The 22,243-nt window shown below is 41.5% G+C and overlaps 1 long non-coding RNA gene across 3 annotated transcripts in view; it reads right to left on the bottom strand.

Moving 5' to 3' along the window:
• Window positions 1-9,154: 9,154 nt before the first annotated feature.
• Window positions 9,155-22,243, bottom strand: part of LOC126852535 (uncharacterized) — a 259,632-nt gene continuing 246,543 nt past the window's right edge. For all 3 annotated transcript variants that reach the window (XR_007687842.1, XR_007687841.1, XR_007687840.1), the window contains exon 3: window positions 9,155-9,651. This is a non-coding gene — a long non-coding RNA (uncharacterized LOC126852535). The remainder of the gene's footprint in view (window positions 9,652-22,243) is intronic.

A 22,243-nucleotide genomic window follows, 5' to 3' on the forward strand; every position in this document is an offset into this window, starting at 1 on the left:
TTATAATTTAAATCAATAATGGAAAAAAATATGAAAATTCTGTATTTCTTTTTTTTCAAATTTTTTGCATGCAAATAATTTTTATCAAGAAGAATGAGATAAAAATTTTTCCTCTCTTAAATAAAATTACTATAGGTAAAGGATCGAGGCTTGATCCGCGCTGTCGCGTGAGAATAGCCATGGCTATTCGGGCCACGTACTTTGATAACCGTTAATAAAAGCTTAAAGGACATTATCGTAAGCATTCGTCGGGACATTAAAAAGCGCACGTGCCCTTAACGGTAGGCCTTCGATGCAATTTTAAACAGCCATTTCCGACCCTTACTACCAATCGTCCTTGGCTGACACATGTCCCCGATGCTGTTACATGAATCCAAGGGATCCATCGGACTGAATATCAATCGTCCGTCACAATATAAGCAAAGTAAGGGCCGTAAAACTATAGAGATGAAGGGTGAATTTGATTTGATATTCAATAAATACATTCTGATTTTGACATAATTTCGATAAGAAAGAAATTGACTTATCAAATTAATTTATTATATAAAATTGAAAGAATCTTAATAAGTTCAAAATTTATTAAGATTCTTTCAATATTATATAAAATTAATTTGATAAGTCAATTTCTTTCTTATCGAAATTATGTCAAAATCAGAATGTATTTATTGAATACAAATATCAAACCAAATTCACTTATTACTCTAAATATACAAACTGTCATATCGCGAATTAATATCTCTGTTTTTCTGCACGAGTAAAATAAAGGAAATTAAAGCGGAAAAGGGGACGTGACTGAAGCATAGCGGTACATTAGCCATAAATTCGTGGGTCCCCAGTGCCAAATAGCGAGTGTCGTACCGCCATGCCAATTGTATAAATTGGCTATGACAAACTTACACATCTTGCCGGCACGCGTATTGTATATATATACGTGCGCGAATGGCAAGATATCGTCCGGGCGAAGGATCGGCGACGGGACAGCACTTTTCCCGTCGTAGGAATTTCGGTGCAGGTGTGTTTCGGTTCGCGCGTGGTCGTTTGAGACATCGTTCCCCGGAGAACTCGCTCGCGAACGTGACGTTCCACCTTCGGCCACTCACGTACGCGGGGCACGCCGTCGGGTTTTGTCGTGCGATTCGTCGCGTACACAACGTCTTTCCCGCCGTCGCTCGTAAATCCCGACTTTGCCGGAGACGAATGTTGCTGCCGATTGCCAGAGAATGGTCTGGACAATGAGTTAGGATGATACACATTTTTTATCATCATAGAAATTTCGTCTCTGAGATAACATTAATTTAGTACTTTGTACAATACTTGAAGGACTTAATATTAATTAAATTTTCTCTAGCAAAGCAGTGATAAATTTAATGCAGGAATGAAGGTAATCTTATGTGACGGTAAATAAAGCCATAATTGTGCCAATTATGTATGCAAGATTTAATTTAATTTATTAGCCATTAACGAATTAATAAATATATAAGAATAATAATGAAATAAATAATTTATTTTATTTTTTAAATTTTATTTCGCCCATTATGACGCCTGCGAATGTATTTCTGTCTCTCAAGCGTGTTCGCAGAATCATCTCGTTGCCGTTCGGCGACCAGAATCACGACGATTAATTTCGGGTCTGTCGTCGACAATCGTTTACGTTCAGAAACAATTTACACCGAGCGTTTACCCGCGCTAAGAGCTTAAAGCGCGTCGGGCAGAGGCAGCAGGGTGAGTTTACATTCAGGGGGCGACGCGTGGGGTTGAAACCGCTCGTTTATCAGTAACCGACTCTAGTGAAAGCGACACCGAGGCACTACGCCGCACGAATAACAATTCCCCTACCTTTCTTGCCCGAGCGATGTGAAAAGTATTGCCGGCGCGACGTCATGCCACGCGAACGTCGCTGTCGGACGTTATTTATCCGGCCTGGCACTTATTTTTTTTATTTCCAATTCACTTAGCCTCCAACGAGGAATTTCCTGGACTTGAAAAACCTCGGGTCCGTCGCACGTCGCAGGAGCGGAATCGCAAACGTGTCCCCGCCTCTGGAGAAACGTCAATTTTGATTTCCGTCGATTTTCCAGTAGCACGGTTTGAATATTTTAAACAAGTGCTCTCTTCTCAGTAAGAAAAAAAACTTTTTTAAGAGATTACATTATATGTGTATTATATTTGGATACGTATATAATAGATATAAAAATAAAAAAAATAATATCCGTTAAAAATTTATCCGAAATATTATTTTTAATATTATTTTAATTTTGGTTTTTCGCCGAAATTAATTAATGCATTCAGGGTTTGGGGTTAATCTTGTGTGACCGATAACCGGTGTCCGCTGGCGCATCGTTCATTCTGTCGACGAGTAAAATTGAGTTCGACGACTGGCTGCGAATCTCATCTGGCGGGCGTCGAATTCAAACCGAAACAGGCAGGTCTTCTTGTCGACCTATTTTGCAAGTGTCGTCGGTGCGCCGGGCTAATTTGTCAGTTGTCGAGTTAGCGTCCTCCCTAGGGGATTTCCCTACCGGAGGCGTATCCCGGCCCCCGTCGGGACGGAGTAATCAACCGGTGAATATCTGAACTGCAGCCTCCAAACTCGCCCCTTTGCCCCGCTCATTTATAAAGAAGAGGCTACCTCGAGATAGGAGGCGCGATTGATTCATCCCCCGCTCCAGCCACGAATTTTCTCACCCCGATTCCTGCACTGTTTTTATTTCCGCACTGGAAAAGTCTGCGTTATTGGCTCAGGTGTTAAAAAGACCGAAGTAGAGGATTGTAAACCTTTAGTTAACGTAACTTAAATAAAATAAAGAATAATGAATAAATGAAATAAAGACTTTAAAAATAATAATAAAAATTAAATTAAATTAAATTAAAGCTATACATATAATTGAAGGCAATTAACGAAAAGCGTCACTATGCACACAAAACGGAGAAAACCAAATACACGCTTGTTTTATTTTAAATACAGACAGTGTGTGAGATAACGCGGCTAAGAAGGACAAGCCTAAAGTTAAACTTCCTGGTAAACAGGGTATGTAGGGACAATGCCCTTCACCCTTTTTGGTGAACTCCGAGAAAGCGGAAACAGAGAGAAAATCCTTGAAAAGCGGCAGTCAGTGTTCCGTGGCACGTGGCAGGTGGATTCCCTCTGTTGTCACAAGAGCGACTCGTGCGAGCGTGCCACTTTTCTTCTGGCGGATTTCGGAGGCTTTGTAGTTCATCCATTTCCAAGTTTGAACCCCGTCTCTCCCCTCCTGTGCATTATTTAAATAAACAAGAGAAGCAGCGGGGGAGATTGGCTGCCGCTTGTACAGCCGTCTCTCTCTCTCTCTCTCTCTCTCTCTCTCTCTCCCGTCTTCTCTTTCTCCATAATAAATGCGCTTCTCAGCTCTCCCTCTCTACTTTCTCTCGTTTCCTCGTACCGGCATCCTCTCCTTCCCTTTCTCTCTTCGTCATTCTCGCACGCTCGAGCGCGCTCTCGAAACGTTACAGTGACGAACAATTATCCCTTCCACGAGAAGAACGCGGCGCGAAAGCAGCGTACAAGTGACAGGCAAGGGGGTGCCTGTAACGGAAGGAGTCATCCCCTGCACCTTGTAATGAATTTTAAATTGCCCCGCATTCATAATACAGTCTCGTTGACAGTCGGGATGAACCGGAGATGACAAAGTAAAACGGCTGAGTTAATATTTCCGGGCGCGTGCGCCGCGAATTATATACCTCGACGACGACGACGACGACGACGACGAGGGCTACAATGACGACGATAGTCGAATGTGGATAGAAGCGCGAGATAAAGAGACCGGCGAAATTGTTTTGATACATAATGCTATCTGCCGCGTACGATCGCGGAATATAACAGCGTTCCCGATCCCCGTGCACGTTCGCCAGATCGATCGTAAGATCAGCAATTAGCTGTGCTCCCCGTACATACAAAGCTACGAGATGACTGCGAGTGGCTCCGCCCAAGCGTGACGCGTTGTCGCACGCTTTCATCGCGGGATTCAGTAATTAGCAATTTTTGCATAAAGCCCCGATAGCATCGCGGCGTCGGCCGTGTCTCGCGTATAATCTCGGTCCTCGACCGACCTTACGGGCTCGCGGAATATTTATTATCATCCGCGCCATCTCGCATCTCTCCGTCGGCGACTCGTTTCCCTACGTTACGCATTTTTTTCGCGACCATAAATTATATCGGACGCGGGATCGAATCAAATTGCCGTCCTCAAGGCGAATTTATGAAGAAATAATCGCACGCATTTACGATGGTAATAATAACAATTTTCATCGCAATAAAGGGTATACTTGATTATGCATGTATAATTTTGTGAGTTCAACGAACGCGGCTCTGCCAAAGTTACAACGCACATTCCAAAAGCCAAGCTTATTTTGCTGACAGTTTCTTAACAATTACAATAAACAACGCAATATGCAACGAAAATAATAGAACTAAAATAGTATTATTTAAAAGAGAAAAAAATATTGGAATAAAATGTATAATATTTAAAAAATTATACAAATTATACAAATATAATGTAATAAAAAAAAAATAAATATAAATATAATTTAATTGTTATATAAAACGTGTAAATCGCGCACTATATTTGAGAATGCAAATGTTAATCTACTAATCAAAATATGCAATAAAAATCCAAGGTTTAATAAGATGAATTTTATCAATCCATAAATATATGGATGCATTTCGTCTCTCCTTTCATTCATATCAACTCCATTCAATTAACACACTGTAAGGTGAATTTACCTCAGTCGCCGCAGTTGTATCGAAGGTTTCAGTTTGACGTGCACAAACCACGAACAATTCGTAGCGTAGTACGAAGGCACCGGACGAGTCTTGCAAGTGCCGTCTTGGGAGTCTCGCGCAGTCGTTGCACATGCAAGCCGCGCGATCCCGCGAGACGAATCAGCCGAATTGCTGCGGGGAGGACGAGGTTCTCTCTCCTGGAATCCTGGACGAACTCCGTGCGTTTACCGACCTGTGGCGTACACGCGGAAGAAACCGGGACAGGTAGAGCTGGCTTCGAGAGTATTACACGCCACGAAAATAGACGCTCCGCCATGTGGGCAACGTCGCGGTTCCCGTATCGATAAACAGCACTCAACTCTCGGTCCAAAAAACCCCCTTATCTATGTTACTACTTTGATCTCTTTGTCGACTCCGAGATCTTTCTTGCCGTCGCTCTTTTGCTCTGTCTCGATCAAAGGTAGTCGCATTATCCTTCAGATAACTTTTAAGTCTTAAATCATCGTTTATTTCTGCATTCGCCGATATCGATAGGGTCGTAATCTCGTTTTTACGCAAAACAACTTGAATTATTTATATTAAACTGTATTAACACACGTATTCAAATTTAATTTCAAGTATAATGCTACTATAATAATATTTCGTGAAATACAAAATAATATATATACATTTTATTAGACACTGCAGTCCATAAGATTTTTAATATTACGTTAAAATAATGCATTATTGGGAGAATAATTTTCTGAGGAATACACGTACACGGTAAAGCCGAAATATGTCTCGAAGACAGACGATCGAACTTTCCTCGACGTCTCTAGGTGTCGGCTGCATTCATCCAAGGGATTGGCGAAGTGGAAGGGATGCTGTTAACTCGGGCGGGTTTTCTTGCGAGTTCCCTTCTGGTATCTGCAGGTGGATGTTGAGTCAGTGATACTACCAGAAGGCACTTGGAGCCCTCGGGCCACTCCGAGTCTGTAAGTTAGCCGCGTACAATTACCATACATCTCCGCGGCTGTAACTCCCGGCGCCGTTACACCGCCCGGACGAGAGCTATGGATGGATATCCCAACTTGCGAGACCGAGCGGCGCGTCTCGGGAAACATCTGTACGGTCAAATTGAAACTGAACGAGGTGAACGGGCGCGATGAATATTGTCGAAATACGCGGCCAAATATCCGGCAACAAAACCGAAAATCAAACCGTCGGACGATATGCAACTTATCGGAAAATTCTTCCCCGACAATCAATAAGTCATATTAATCACGCAATAGATTTGCCTAGAGTGTATTGAATAATTATCTGATCCCATAAATTTCTTATCTGCTTGTAATTTTACATTATACGCCATTGTTATATATGAAAAATTATCTATATGATATTTTAACGATCAAACTCTATTGATTTTTTTTAATTAAAATTGCGAGGAATTGCGTAAAGTTTCGTGTGATTTAAAAATTAATTGACAAGTAAAAAAATGCATTTGCTTTGAATGTACCACGAATTATTATTTAGATAGAAAATTGCCAAGTTGTAAAGCAATTCGTCATAAATACCAAGTGTCCTGGAAAAAATGATACATTTTTCGACCGACTGATTTAATTGCATGTTTGCTCAATGAATCATAACTGTTCGAACCGGCATCTAATCGCATTGGAAACGGTCGCAATCGTATTTGCTTTCTACGCGCGATCAATAATGGTTGAGCTCACGCTTAAGTCTTTTGCTACTAGTGGAACATTATCTATCTGACCTGGATTTAGACACTCAGTCACGTAACTATCAGTAAATTTTCGTTCCTCTTCATTTTAAGTCATATTGTAAAAATTCTCATAATGATTACATCTTTTTTCTTTGAAAAAAAAAAAAAACTTATCGGATATAGGATAAAAAATGGCACATTTAAATATCCTACAATATAATAAAAACTTTCCAATTCTCTTTTCGTTTCTCAAATGTTCAGAAATATCATTTTCGATTAATATAAAAGAAAAACGTTGAAATCTTTGTTATAAATTGACAATAATGAAAATGTTTCCGGTATAAATGCTTATGAGTCCATCATTAAAAAGAAAAACAAAGAAATGTCCCTGTAACACAACCCTTTTGTACGACCTTATAAATGTCAGTAGAGCCGCCGAATCTGTCAACATGACCCGGCTTGCGGTTTTTTTTTTCCCGAGCTAAACTGCCGAGGGTGCGTCGTCCGTGCCGTCTCGGCATGGGGTGAGATTTAAAACAATTACAAGAAGCCGCGGCAAGAAGAAGAGGGGGAGCTAATCTTGAGGGCGGTTTAATTAAAAGTGGTGCCAACTGACGGGTATGCCCATCGATCAACACCGCCACCTTCGCGTTTACGGCGTCGTTTCGCAGCGTTCTGCGATTCTTCCGTCAAACAATCAGCCTGTCTTCTCGCAGAGGGAAGTACATAATTTCGCCGAAAACGAGCACGAGTTATTAAATGTCAGCAAATTGTGAACTATACTTCTTCTTGTCGTTCTCTTGTTTTTCTTTCTCTTCTGCGAGAGTTATGGATTAATTTTTCATTAGACAACTGCGCACGGAAGAAACTAAAATATTAAGGTACAAGTACAACTTTAACAGAAAACATTAGTATAAAAGACGCCGGAATTAAAAAGCAACTGATAAAGCAGAACAAAAAGTACTTTCGATAAAAAAGAATTTATAATAAATTATATCAAGATAGAAATTATTAATTTCAAATTAAAACTTAATATTAAGAGGATTAATATTTATTTATTTATATGCATATTCCAATGAAAGAAAATAAAAATCAATCACAAGTATGCGACTAATAATTATCTAATAGATAATAAACGTTCTCGCGTGACCATCGCTCGTGAGATATGCTTGAGAAAAATCCGTGACGGCAGAGCCGAGGGGGACGTGAGGATGTCTTGGAATCCGGAATATGTCTGAACGGAAACACGCATCAAGAACGAGCAAACTCCCTCGCTCGGTATCTCCGACTCGATTGGTATGTGTCGAGAATGTCCACCGGGTGACGTTTTAACGCCCTGTCACTCCGTCGGGCCCCGCGTGCCGAAGTATCCCTTCGGGACATTCCATCGTTTGCGAGAGTTTGCCGAGTCGAAGATTCGAGGACGGATGCCCGATCATAGTTCGCTCGACTGAAGCACCAATTGCATTCAGTCGCTTAACTTCCGGTTAGTACACTTGATACATGATACATATATTATAGACTGCTTATTGAAAGTATCATTCGCCACGTTACACGTCACATATATTTACACATTTACAGAAAAATAAAAAAAAAAATTAATTAAGTAAAAGTGAGTGTAAAATAGAGGCTCGTTCTTATCGATCTCGTGGTCCATCGTAAACGATTGAATTGTGTGAACGAAATGAAAACAATACGCGCTGTTCAGACAAACAAATACATACAATCACGGCCGCTTTCGCGTCCTCTTAATCCGCGTAATGTATTGCGGCCGCCACACGCGCGTGAGACCTTTCACATCCGCCGTAACGATAGACAATAACTCGCGGAATATATCAATCCTAATTGACGAGCGCGCTAATAAATCAGTCGAAGCAATAAACATAGTCGTGTCCGCTTTCATTTAGCATAAAGATTACGGGCGAGCGTGCGCTATTTATACTTGCCGCTTGGCGCGATCAATCTCGCCGATCGCGTAAAGGTCGCTCTTTCAACGAAACACGCATAAAATTCACGGTCACCGCTTCCTCCGCTTGATCTTGATCCTACCGGCGATCCATTTGCGTCAAGAGCGCCGAAAGAGGATAAGAGCCGAGGAAAAACGGTAGATAGCTCGTACTAAGGGAATGAAGAGAGGATGGCGGGACCTCGCGTGTGTCGCGGTCATCCCTCGTCTCGCACACGGAGAATTTATACTCGTCGTCCCCTTGCTGCCGTTCTAACTAGTCCACCCACTTACTTACCCACCGACCTAAGGAACTTGTGCGGCAGAGTCAGGCTGGGGCCAAGCCACCCTTAAAATATCACCTATCCGCTCCATGTCCGCTTTTATCGTGCTTGCGACTTGCCATTTTCCTGTTTTTTTTTTTCTCTCTTATTTGAACAAGCGCAATCGGCACGAAGAAAGATTTGCATATCCATATCGCAGATTCTAGTTGATAAATGAGATATTGAAACATGCGGGAAATAGAAAAGCCGGAATGAATAATGATGACCTTTTGTTTAATAATTACTGGTTACTGCTATTGATTTGTATGATAAAAATTACTATTATATATATAAAACTTTTTTATAAAAAATAATATCTATCATAACAATATATAATTTATAATATTTTTATTAAAAATTGTAATTTATAATATTATATATTAAAACTTCATCTTTCCCCTTTTTCATATGGAATCTTAAACTCGCTTTAATAATCGCTTAAAAATCGCTTTAATAAAAACATAATAAAGAGAATAAACATAAAATTAAAAAAAAATAATTAAAATATTTTTATCTTAGATACTTACCTCACTTATTTAAAAAATCTTGATAAGTATTTCGATATAGTATTCGATATATTCAAAAGATATTTTAAATAAAGAACATATATTTTATGTTCAATCTAAATAGCTATTTATCAATGTTTTTTTTTGTGCATTTTCAACTCGATACTAATTCTAAGGTTATTCTCAAATTGCGTCCAAACTTTGCTAGCGATCCCTGTTTCAAGATTAACTTTTAGACGATATGCACGCGCGAACAGTGGCTCAGGAAGCGGGGGCTTTCCGATGGATTTATGATCATCCAGGGGCACAGGAGGAAATGCAAATCGGAAGACATCGTCGACAATGCCGTGCGTCCCTCGAAGCACCACCGTGCGGTCAATAATCCCGTATCGACGAGGGTATAAGTTTACCGAAGAATCCTAAAACAGAGATAAAAGTTTTAGATGGTAGATTTTAGTATATTTACAAATTATAAAAAAAACAATGTGAAAAAAATAATAATAATAATAAATAAAATTCTTTATTGCTTCTTTTATTCAAAATTGAAAAACGGATATTATTTTGATTAAAGTAATTAAACTAAGATTAAAATATCTAATCTTGAGGGATTAATTAATCCGCGGACAAATTTAAATTAATGCAAGCAATAGCCGGCACGGGTTGGGTTTCGCACACTTAATTAATTACAACTTTTTCTATTACGTCGTTGCATGTGCGCGATGTGTCCTGTAAAAGAAGCGGTGGATTCTAGTAGCCATTTGGCCCCTCCTAACATCGCGTAGGTGCTTTAACCGAATAGCTCGTATTACGGGGCCCTTAACGGGCGGCCGTTATACGCGTCCCTCCGGTTTAACGAACCGCAAATGCGTTGTTTTAACGACGTCATTAATATTTAACCAAATATCTGGCCGCTATCTTGCATGACCCACGGCAGTGCGGTCACGAAGACGGTGGGGCCGTTATAGCGCCGCTATGCGATTTACTTAATTTGTACAAGCGGACTTTACCTGAAATTATGATTTCCATTTCATCAACGAATTATGTAGATCGCGATCGTGTCCCGTTCGCGTACGTTCGAGTGATCCGCTATAATTTAGCCATTAGCCGCATAGGGGACTTGAGGGATTTAAAACGTTTCATGTTCTGAATTACGTAATGGTCTGCGTGTCGTGAAAAGTATACGTCCGCGGTATAAGTATAGCGCAGCGAAGAAATACACTTTCGCGTATCACAACACGGTGGGTGAATTTTTGTGGAAGATTTCTGGGATTCTCCATAGCAGAGAAGTTTGACCGAATCTCTTGGCAGTCGACTTGACACTTGCGCCGTGTCCCTCTCACTTGTCTGACGAAGGAATTTGGTGGAAAGTCACAGCTCTTAGCTGGGTCCCTTAATTGCGCCTATTTATGCCCCTTTGCTTCCGTTCGGTCGAAAAGAAGTACGTGACATGTTTATAAAGAGATAGAACGAGAGGAGAACATGCGACGAAGCGGGACAAGGAGATCGGGCACCACCACTAATGCCCTGTGCCCTCAATCAACCTATCGCATTCTCCCGTACTCCTTCGTCTCTCTCACGCGTACTCTCCTCTCCTCTCTTTCTCCTTCCATCTATCTATCTTCTCTTCTTGTTTCGCGACGGCAGCCCCTGCATCTCAGGAGCGTATTGATCTTTGGGGGCGCTTTGATCTATCAAAGGGTCTATCCCTCGACTACCCGTACCCACCCCCCCGATCTATCCTTCATTCCCTCCATCCACGACACGCACACAAGCACCCCACACCCCCAGTCCGAGCTCGCTCTCACACGGTCCGGTATCTAAGTTTATCAGAGAAAGTTCCTTTCCTCTCTGTAGATCCGGGACAGTAGCGGTCGCCTAATTAGAAAAATGAGTTAGCGCTGAAAACGCGTTAGTTAACGAAGCTCGACCACGTAGCGTAGACAGAAATCCAGCTGAACTCGCAAGCAGAGTTGTACGGAAAGTTGTACTTTTGCACAACTCTCGAAAGCTCGTCTCAAGGTATCTCGAGAGGTTGACATCTCCCATGATATCCGACTGAAATTTTAATCATATTTAATCATATACGCGCAATATTTAGTCATTGTGTGTGTTAAAAGTTATTACTAGAATATTGTAATATTCGTTATTAATATAATTAATCGTTATTAAATTATTATAATATATATGTATATATATATATTATATCATATATTACACTGAATTATACATAAAAATATATATTTGTCAAGATAATATAATAAATATATCTGTATACACACATAAATAGTAATTTATATATAAATGTTAAATTTTTAATATATAATTCTATTTGTTATAAAATCGTGTAATAAAAAAATATATGCGTATTTTAAAATTTCGAATTCTTTGATTGCTTTAAGGTGAGGAAGGATCCAGATATTCAATATACATATATCCTTGATATATCCTTGCAAACATAAAATATATCTCAACGAAAAGTGGCCGATCGTTTGATAATTTGTAATCACAGTAGCAATTGCGTAACCCTCTTGAAAAAGAAGGATTTAAAGTAATTTTAGGCGGAATCGTGCACAAGTCCATAGATCACGAGGTTTCGGTGTGAGAATATTTAGGGAGCTAATTGCCGATATATTTTATTAGAATTGCGTAGACGCAATTCCCGTAAATTCCTTCTACCGGATGTCTCTGCACTCTAACTTTCGACAAATTCTCCCACCGTCGCTCCCTCGCTCATTTCGCTTCGTTTCTAATTAAGCATGTTGGCATTCAGCTGCCAAAACTAGGAATAACGATGAGAATACTGAAAAGAATGCTGCCCGAAGTGAATTATGATCCAAAGCATTCTTCATTTTCACTAATTTATTTTTATTTTCATGTCCACTTTTATAATATAACTTTGCATTACTCTTATCATTCCGTTAAAATCGTTATCTAGATAATTCTCTTGCGTCAATTCCATGTCGTCAAAACAGAATATTAAGATAAATAGGATATTAAGCTAAAGTTCCAAGAATCGTTCCAAATGTCGGATTTAGATATGACGATTCTCTCGCTTTTGCCCGAGAAATGTGGCCGCTATTAATTTCAGGACCGAAGATTTCACGGGCGAGTGGATACGTCCCTAAAAGACAGACAGCAGCTGTAGGAGATTTCGTGGCGCGTTCGTGACCGACATTAGTAACTCTTTTTTCGGGATACCACAACGCCACTTTTCTTCTACCTTTGTACGATCGTCATAACGATCGGCCTTGCCGAATGCCTCCGACGAAACGCCGAGGATTGTTTTCGTGTCGGGTCCCACGGAAATCAGTAAGGAACGCCACCACGGGGAAAATTTTCTTCGCAATTAGATCCAATTACGTATCACCAAGGAGATTTGAGCTGCCGCCAATTATACCGGCCACGAATAGGTAGTTAACCCGTCGGTAAATATTTCTAAAGCCGCACGCATCTTTAATTAAGGACCACGCCAGCAGAAAACACGAAACTCGGGATTAACTTGATAGCTCTATGATTTTCGTATGAACAAGAGCCGTTAAAAGAATTTTCTTTTACATGTTTACATAAATTCATTTAAATTTAAATATATATATATATGTATATATATATATATTTTTTTTTAGATATATTGTATACTTATAATAAATCTAAAAACATATTTTATTGCACATTAATTTATTATCGAAAAAAACAAAGATAATATATATATATTAATTAATTATATGAATTAAATAAATTTACAATTTTTTGAACTTGCTATTTGAATTATCAAACGCCTAATAATTAAGATCAAAAATCACACGCATTTTAAGATTCTTTAAATCGGCGGCTGACTATGTCTCGTTATTATCTCGGTAATTAAACTCCGCAAGATTCGACGACACAGCCGGAGGGGAAGCTCTCAAGTTCGCGTTTGTAGCAGCTAAATGCGTTTGACAACGGAAGCTCGTGTCTCCCCTTGTCGCTTGTTCCAGCCTTAAGGCATACATTCTAAGACTAACGCGACAAGATAATCGTGACAACGTTTGCGTAAGGAAATGCTGCTTTAATTTTATCATCAATATTCGACTCTAACAAGACATTTTCAATCTTCATATTATACTCGTCGATATATTGTTTGTATATTATTATTATTAATAAAATTATTAAATTATTAAATTATTAATAATTTAAAAGAGATATTTTAGAGATTTGTAAAGAGACGTATGTATGTTATATAAATCAACTTTCGAGATTATGTAATAATGTAAAAATATATGTTCTTATTTTAAATTATATTTTGCAATTATATTATGCACTTTTCAAATAAAATTATGATAAGTAGTACATTAGAGATTAAATCACTATATTTATTCACTACCTTTTATACATGTGTTGACTGATTGATATACTGAATATTGAAGAATACATATAAATTGTAAATGGCTGTTTGCCGTCAGTCATCGTGTTTTCTGTAAGACGATTCATGACCGACCTGTATCACGAATGGTATAAGTATATATGATGCAGAAGGGTTTTCATGGCACAAATCCCTATGGGAAATTCTTGGCAAATAAAGGAAAACCGGACAACAACTGACCCTTGGTCCGTGGTGACGCGGGCCTAAGTTTGCCCCTAATATTAATTTAATAACGTCAAACGCGAACAATTGACAGGCAATAACAGTCGGGCAATCAGACGATGTTCGTCCAGGGTAGTTAGGAACCCTTCCGGCATGTGTCGGGCTGGAAAAAGAGCCGAAAAAGTCGATCGTCAAGGAAAAGAAAGAGAGAGCGGGCGCGGAGAAAAGCCTAGCAACCCTTTCACGAATGTCACTCGGGGCACCAAGTGCCTTCGCTGCCATACAATGGCAGTTGTTGTTCTTGTTGATTTCATCGCACGTTCACGACGACCCTTCGGGAATCGAGAAGGGGTTTGAGCGACATAAGGATTTAAGGGACGGCCGCGGACGCGCCTATTATTTCTGAGAAGCCTACGGACTCCACGGGATTCCGAGGGTGATCTTGGCTCGTTCACGATCCCCACTGCAAACAGAAAAACGCGACTCGCACGTCGATTGCTTTCTTCGCCTGTTTCTTGCAAGTTGCTATTTTATTCTTGAATAAATACACTATTGTAATGTAACACATGCACATTGTCATAAATGACATAATCCATTGATGATGCAATAAAGATATATTTTTGAATCTTTAGAAATCATTATTTTATTCACTCTTTCATAATAATATTAATAATCTTAAATTTTCTTTTTGGCATTTAAATCTGATTAAATTAATCATAAAGCTTTACTTGAAAATTAATTGAAAATTATATTTTAAATTAATTCTTTGGCAAATAGATTAGAACAAATTAATCAATTTTAAATAAAAAATAAAAATTTGTTATTTAATTGCACTTTAAAAACTTGCTCTTCATTGCTAGAAAATAGAGATACTATAAAATGTCTCGATAACTGAGAAAAAAAATTAAGCGAATAACACATTGCTATTTAGGACTCTCAAAGCATCTCTCGGAACGATTTTAAAAAGCGGCGCGGCATAAATCACTCGGGTGTGCGCGCGATCGAGGCGTCGGTGGAAAAAATAGGTTCGCGGGACTCGAGAGGGAGACCGTCATTCCGCGCGGCGACGGTATAAATATTTTAAAGTCCCGAATTAAGACGAGATGATAAAGCGCTTCCGAGCGAGTGCACCCGGCTTCTGGCTACTATCAGAAACGGCGGCGCTCTTGTGGCGCGGGAGCGCTTAAGCCACCCTAATACCCCGCTATCTCACCTCCTCCTCCTCCTCCTCGCGTGTCCGTTCTTCGCTCTCCCTCCCTTCCCTTCTTCCTTGGCAACGTGTTTCACTGACACGTTCTCGTTCGATCCATGCGAGCGATGTCTTCTCGAGGGCTGTCAATCTCGAGTGACCGGCGGTACGAGAACCGCCGGTCGAGCGGGGGATTAAATGGAACGTCGCTTCTCTCGAAACGACTGCTGGACGTCTCTTGACGTCAACGACGACGGCCGACGAGAGTTGCCGTGCAGGAGCGTGCGATCCACGTTCGAGGGCGTCTCGCTTGCGTGATTATACGAGGAATTTTATTCGCGTGTCGAGGTCGTCGCGATCTGACCCTTCTCTGACGAGAAAAGAGCGTGTCGGCTATGGCATTTCAAATTGTTTATATCGTAGCGCGATAACAGAGAGAAGATATGATTTCTCGATGAGGTGATAACATCGGACGTGATTTTTTCGACAGTTTCATAAGATCGGATACGGTCTCTGCTATATAACATCGAGAATTTAGACATATGAATTATAGCTAGTAAATGTAATTGCATACACAAATTATTTACCTGCCAAGCAGGTTCGCTCTTTAAATCGACCGTCAGCTAGGCAACATATTAAACGCCAAACGTCGCTCGCGCATCGCGAGTAAATGCTCTGACACGGGCAGAAGTCGTTATGGTTTATTTATTGGCCTGCGCAATTATCAAGCGTGCCTTTAATTTAAAAAGACCCACACCGCGTCATGCTCTATCCCAACTGTCGAGAATCGCTTCGTGATATGTTTATTGTAAGATTCCGGAAAGGACAAAGAGAGAGAGAGAGAGAAGGAGATACGGAAAAATTAGCGTATACGGCCCTGAGTAAGAAGTTGCAGACACGCGTCAGGCTTGCGACCGTATGTTGGCGATAACGCGTATGCGTCCGTGACTCTCCTCTCGCCTTCCCTCTCTTTCTCTCTTCGTTGGCCGACCAGAAATATCCTACGACCATAGATAGACGGTTAGGTTGCGCGACTCGACCGCTGGTCTCGCCAAATTATCGGCCACTTCTCGTGCCGACGAAGACGAGAAGCGGATACCTTCACAAAGTCCGCTTGATCAGCCGGCTTTCACGGCAAGGATATTATTATAGCCCGGCACACACGGCGGGCTTCATGCGCGGAAATGAGAACCCAGTTTGCGAAAATGTCCAGTCTATCCGTGTCCATCGCGAGCATGTCGCTCCAGGCGGGTTCCATTAACATCGATTATACAGCCGTGATTAGCTTCCTTTCTCTATCTATATAACGTTATAATTAACTCTACGATGTGTAAGAAATTACGGTACGGCAAGAAAATACCGAGTCTTGGCGAATTACAACTGCAGACTTTTATGCTCGCTTTCTGCATTAATACAGAATCGAATAAAATTAAAGCTCTCGAAAGGCAATCAACGATTTTCGATCGTGTTTTATCGCATTGTTTTATTTAATTTTACCTTACGTATATAGTTCAATAATATTTCATTGTTTCACATAACGAAGACACAGCTGTTTTAACGCGTGGATGCGAATTTAGAGAAAGTGCAGGCGGAAATTTATTCTCATGCCTGCAAGCTCCTCAATCAGTATCGGTAAATTGCATCTCGCTGAAGAATTCGTCGAATAGAGCGATCCGGCAATTATGCCCTTCTAGCAATGTTTCGCGATGTTTATTTGTTTTTGATAAACATAGAACGATCTATCGCAAACGAGCATGTGCTAAAATCACCGTCCATATTTACGTACTTTCGAATCAGCGCATTCATAAGGCGGACGCAAGAAGAAGCTAGCGTAGCGTGATGCGGTATTCGCGAAATTAGTAGCAGCAAATCGATGATCTTGTACGAGGTACAATTTCGATCGTAACGCTTCGAGAAATCTCTTGTATCGATGATAGATACAAATATTGTTCGTGCTCAAATAAAATAAGTTGAACGATTAGATTTATATTTCGTTTCTTTTATCGATTCATTATAAGTTTGAGAGCATCATATCTATATTTATCTATTCTTGAATCAAATAACAAGTCGGATATTAGAAAAAAAAAAAACATGAGTCAAGAATAAATAATAGTCAAGAACAAATGCAAGAATAAATAAGCATGGATAATCACGATGTTAATAGTTTCAGAGTATCTATATGATATTGATGTGCATATACATCCACATTGTTTAGAGATAAAATTATTTTCTGAATATCTAAAAATTCTTGTGATTAGTGAATTTGAATATATAATGTTGCAATCTTTAAATTTAAAATAACATCAATATGCGTAATCGAAAAATAATAAAAGTATGAAAATTGCTCTTCGTGATTCTATATTCAGCAACAATGGGACCACGCGACACGAACTTTGATAAAGGTGATATCGAAACTGCGAAGAGAGAATATATTGATTATCGATCACCTACCTTATACGTAGCCCTTCAATCGACGACAGCAGATTCATCTTGGAGTAGGCGTAGCACGGAGTCGGGCGTGTCGGCAGCCTCTATTTACCTACATACTCAGGACTCAGAAAGCGAGAAGGAGATACGGATGCCGGGAGCATCTATCGCGGAGGAGAGCGAGGGGGCAATAGCTCCTGATCTCCGTAGAGGAAGAGAGCGCAGCGCGGCGTCCACGTAGAGCAGGTAGCAGCAACAGCAAAGATCGTTGGAGCCGCAATCCAGTAGGACGTGCCTTGATGCGCCGTGGTGGCTCGAGATACGTGCGCGAAGATGCTACTTCTTCCGTGTAAGTATCCGGCCAAGCCGAGAGGTAATGCTCGGCCCCACTGCACGCGGCGAATGTGCATCGAGAGCACATCGCCGCCGCCGCCGCCGCCGCCGCGGCTCCAAGAGAGATAATTTGCCCTTCAGAAAATAACAGGGTGGCGTAGAGACGCCGATTGGAACGACGTGCACCGTCGGTCCCGGTGCACCGTACCGGTCTTCGTACGTACTCTTATATGCCCATAGAAAGAAAGAGAGAGAGAGAAGGCAAAACGTTGGGATAGAGCGAGAGAGCGATGAAGATGGGCAAAAGAGCGGATCTATCCATATATGGTATCGAACTTCGAAGAACAGCGCTGATCCGAGATGTGCGTGCCAATCGTTCCCGATTTCTAGTCATTCCTAGTCGAGTTAGAATTATGCTTGTTTCGGTTAACCATCGAAAACAGCACGCTCGCGCTTAGCCGAAGACGGTAAAGTTATTTCTTTAGTATTAAGAGAAGTCGGATGTGGAAGGTCACACGAGCGGAGGCAAGTAGGGGACTTTCGGATTACTAATAATGACGGCGGCACGGCGCTTTGTTACATTGTGAGGCAGCAACAAAGAATTTTTTGATTTCTGATTCTATAGTCGAGAGGGTGATTACGCGAGGCAGATGTCACGCGAGATTAGAGCGCGGGAAAAATGGTTGAAGCTACCGGGAACGAAGACACCCGTGGTTAACAATTGACAGGTAGTCATCAGTTATCAACGAGTATCCCTGTGTCATCGTCACTGATGACGCGCTGCCTGATTGGCAGATGTCAATTTTGTCTAACGTCTTCGGCCGCGTTGAAAAAGCATCCGCGATGAAGACTGATTTTTCAAGAACTTTTCGTCGTTTTACTCTCGTAGCTCTTTCCGCGATTCCGCGCACGTGTATGCTTCGTTTCCTGACTGTGCTAATTTAGACGACGAGCGAACGACGACGCCTTACAAAGGAACAAAAAGCAATCGTAGATTAACGTGGTCGTGCGATGATCGACGTCCATTAGTATTATTCCGTTGATGGTAGAAGCGCGACTCGCGATCCTTGTCATCGTCACTAATTGTCGTGCAGCGGGCGATCCTGTCGGAGCATCTGGCGATCAAAAGTCCCCGGTCGATGACGGCGATGAGTCCTACGGCGGACTCTGACGGAGCTGATTCTTTTGTTAACGCCAACAAAACCAGCCAACTTATTTGAATATACGTAACGTGCGCATGCTTGCTTTGTCTACTCTTCTACCTTTCCTCTATATGTACATATTATATATTGTATATTGTATATTTAGTATTCTACAATTCAGATTTTTCTTATCTAGCTACTTCTTCTCATTATTTCAGCTTCCACTCTCACGAACGCTTCCTTATTAATCATTCTCTCACGCCTACCATATAATAACAGTCAGCCATCGACGAATGAAATCATCAGGCTTGTCATTCTGTCGGTAACATTCAGAGGTGGAAGTTTTGACGAAAGAGAAAAGATGACAGCGTCAATCATCATCTCGCTCGCACGTTAAGTAATACTATGCTCCTCGTGATCATTAGCCTTCCGCAATTTGCGACAGTGTTCTCCGACTGGCAGAAAAACTGGCAAAGCGCGAGAAATGAGTAGACGAGTCCTTTCCTATATATACGTGCATGCCACTAACGAGAACAACTCTCTCTCTCTCTCTCTCTCTCTCTCTCCTCTCCCATCCGTCTCGCCGGAGAAGAAGCTTCCCTCCCGTGGCCCCTCGTCCCGTTCCCCGCGCATCCCCATCGCGCTGAGAGACTGCCGTGGAGTCATTCGTTACGAGGCCGCGAACAAGAGCAATAAACGTGTCGGAGTGCAGTAACGGGTGATACGTACGACGCGGGCCCTACGACCTTCGCTTTATAGGTCTACTTCGGCACGACCCCCCCGAGACTCGATTTGTCAACTCGTTAGTGGAACTCGTTTAACCCCGGGGCCACGTACCACGAGCGCTGACCGCCTCTCTATCTCTCTTTCTCTTTCTCCCCCCCCTCTCCTGTCCCCCTTTTCCATTCTCGCTCCCACTTCCTCCCCCCCCCTCCCCCGCCCTCTCTTCCACCGACTTTCCGCATCTATCTTTCTCCTTCACTCCCCCGCACCGATAATAGAGAGAGCACGGTCCTTCCACGTCGCTGGGTACACGATCCTCTTCGAGCAAGCACGCTTCCCTGTGTCGTTCGAGAAACGCCAGCGTTGTAGAGAACGGGGAGTCGGGGAGAGGGAAAGGGGAAGGGTAGTGCTCCAGTTATAACGGCCCTGGCACGGGTGCCGCGGTGACGGATGTCGGACCGTACCCCATTACACGGAATAGAGAGCCATTGGTCACTCCGACTGAACGTACCTCAAATTGACGAATGGTAATGAGTTCACCTTGTTAAGCGACTATGGTTTCCCCCTTTTCTCCCTCTTCGCTCCATCCTCCGTCATCCTTTCGCTTCTCCTCTCTTCCAGGATCGTTTCTGCGGGAATTAAACCTCGATATTCGCGTAGTGGTGTGCACCTGTGCGGCGACGGTGTGAAATGGAAGCGCAAGGACGATTCATTGTCGATGCCGGAATTAAAGGAATGCGATGCAAGCCCTCGATATCATGGAATGACTCCGTGAAAATACGGAGCACTCCGCAGATAGAGCTCAGGCATTTGTTACATCATGGCTCTGTCGAGATTAATCCTTTGTGCTTTTCATTTGCGTTTATGGTAGAACGAGATATTCGAGCCTTAAAAATTTCAATTTTTCTCTCTCTCTCTCTTTGTTTTTTTTTTTTTTTATCTTATTTTCCATTGTTTATTAATCTTGGACTACTTGTAAAACTAGTCGAGCGCTTTAGTGGATGCTATCCCGGAGCGCCATAAATAATGATTTAGTCTCCCTATCTTTAAAAAATTCTAATATATAAAAATATAAATTGTGCCAAATATTTAAATTAAATCGATTACTGCTTCATTTAAATTTCGCAAAAAAACAATCAGTATTTTATAAATTGCAATTTAACATCATTTAAGTGAGTATATCAATTTTTCAGATATGTTAAATCGAATTTATTAGAAACTCATTCACACTCTAAATACAAGTATTACTTTTTATTGTTATAAATCTATTCTTCGATATGCGGAAACAAATTTTCTAGAAAAATGATCTATACACGAAACACTCAATTATACCGATCATATTCGAAAAAAAAAACTTTCTGCCAGCTCGCATCAATCCTATATATAGTCGTTACACAAAATGACTAGTTTCATCGGCGCGATGCACTCGCGTCCGGGTTCGAAGGACAGCGGACTTGGTCGTCGCCGTGGAGGTGCGCGGCGTGCACGCGAGAGGCGATAAATTATTAAGGCCGACGGAGAGGATTCGCGCGCGCGGGACGCGCGGATCGATACCTTTAAAAGCGCACGCCTTCGCCGAAGGATCCCCGTGCGGACCGGGCCGTAATACCTAACGGAGTTTATTCGACATTGTTGAATGGCGGCAGTTGTAAAAATGATAACGGATGACCCGTGAGGGGCCGGGGGAACTCCCGGGTAATGAAGTACGGTCAGTACGGTTCGGCCCCTCTGCCGAATGCCGGGGCATCTCCTAGAGCTCATTCCCCTCCGGACGATGTCGACTCGGATTTACGTCGCGCCTCTCGCGCACGTCACTACGGCTGCCAGTAGACGAGGCGAGACTCACACATCGGCAATTTTGCTCCACGCTAAAGAAAAGGATTTTAGGATCGTTTCGATATTCTAGAAGGAGAAGAGAACAAGAGGATATCTTTACGTGTGATTCTCGAAAATAATATATGAAAAAAGTATTTTTCTTACTCGTTTCTGATTTGATATTAGTAAGATTTTCACAAGATTATAGATAAATTTGCGCCATTTCAGAAAACAAATTTTTTTTTTAAATCATCTTTCATACCTGTGACTATAAAGCTACCGATACAACTTTTCAGCTCGCGATATTTCCAAACCCCCTGGTCTTTTGATCAAAAGATTTCGCGCGCGTTTATGACCGAGTGATTTATGATCGTGATGTCGGGCGATGCGTTCCCATCCCGAGCGAGCGTGATGCACGTGTCGAATCGTGCGACCTTCCGACAGTGGCAGCCAGCATAACAGGCGCTGTAACGAAAACGCAATTAGACGATGAGCGTAATTGCGAGTAAATGGCGATTAAATTTTACAACGCGGTCTTATTGAATAAGTTGTTGCGAAATTGTTTAGCAAAAATCGGCCGATTGATTCGCAGAGCTATTCATGTTCACATTATATACTTTTCTTTGCAATAGAATAAAAATAAGACAGTCATTATAATATCATCGAAATCGATCATCCATCATTTCGCTACGTATTGCTGTAAACGTTTCAATCGCTGTTTTACATGCACAGAGTTTGTTCTCTATAACTATAATATTTTCGCACTATATAATTGCCACGTTTCTTGTAATTATAGCTTGCCACGGTCGATCCTACGGCGA

This window comes from Cataglyphis hispanica, chromosome 1 (assembly GCF_021464435.1).
Source record: "Cataglyphis hispanica isolate Lineage 1 chromosome 1, ULB_Chis1_1.0, whole genome shotgun sequence".
NCBI lineage: Eukaryota > Metazoa > Arthropoda > Insecta > Hymenoptera > Formicidae > Cataglyphis > Cataglyphis hispanica.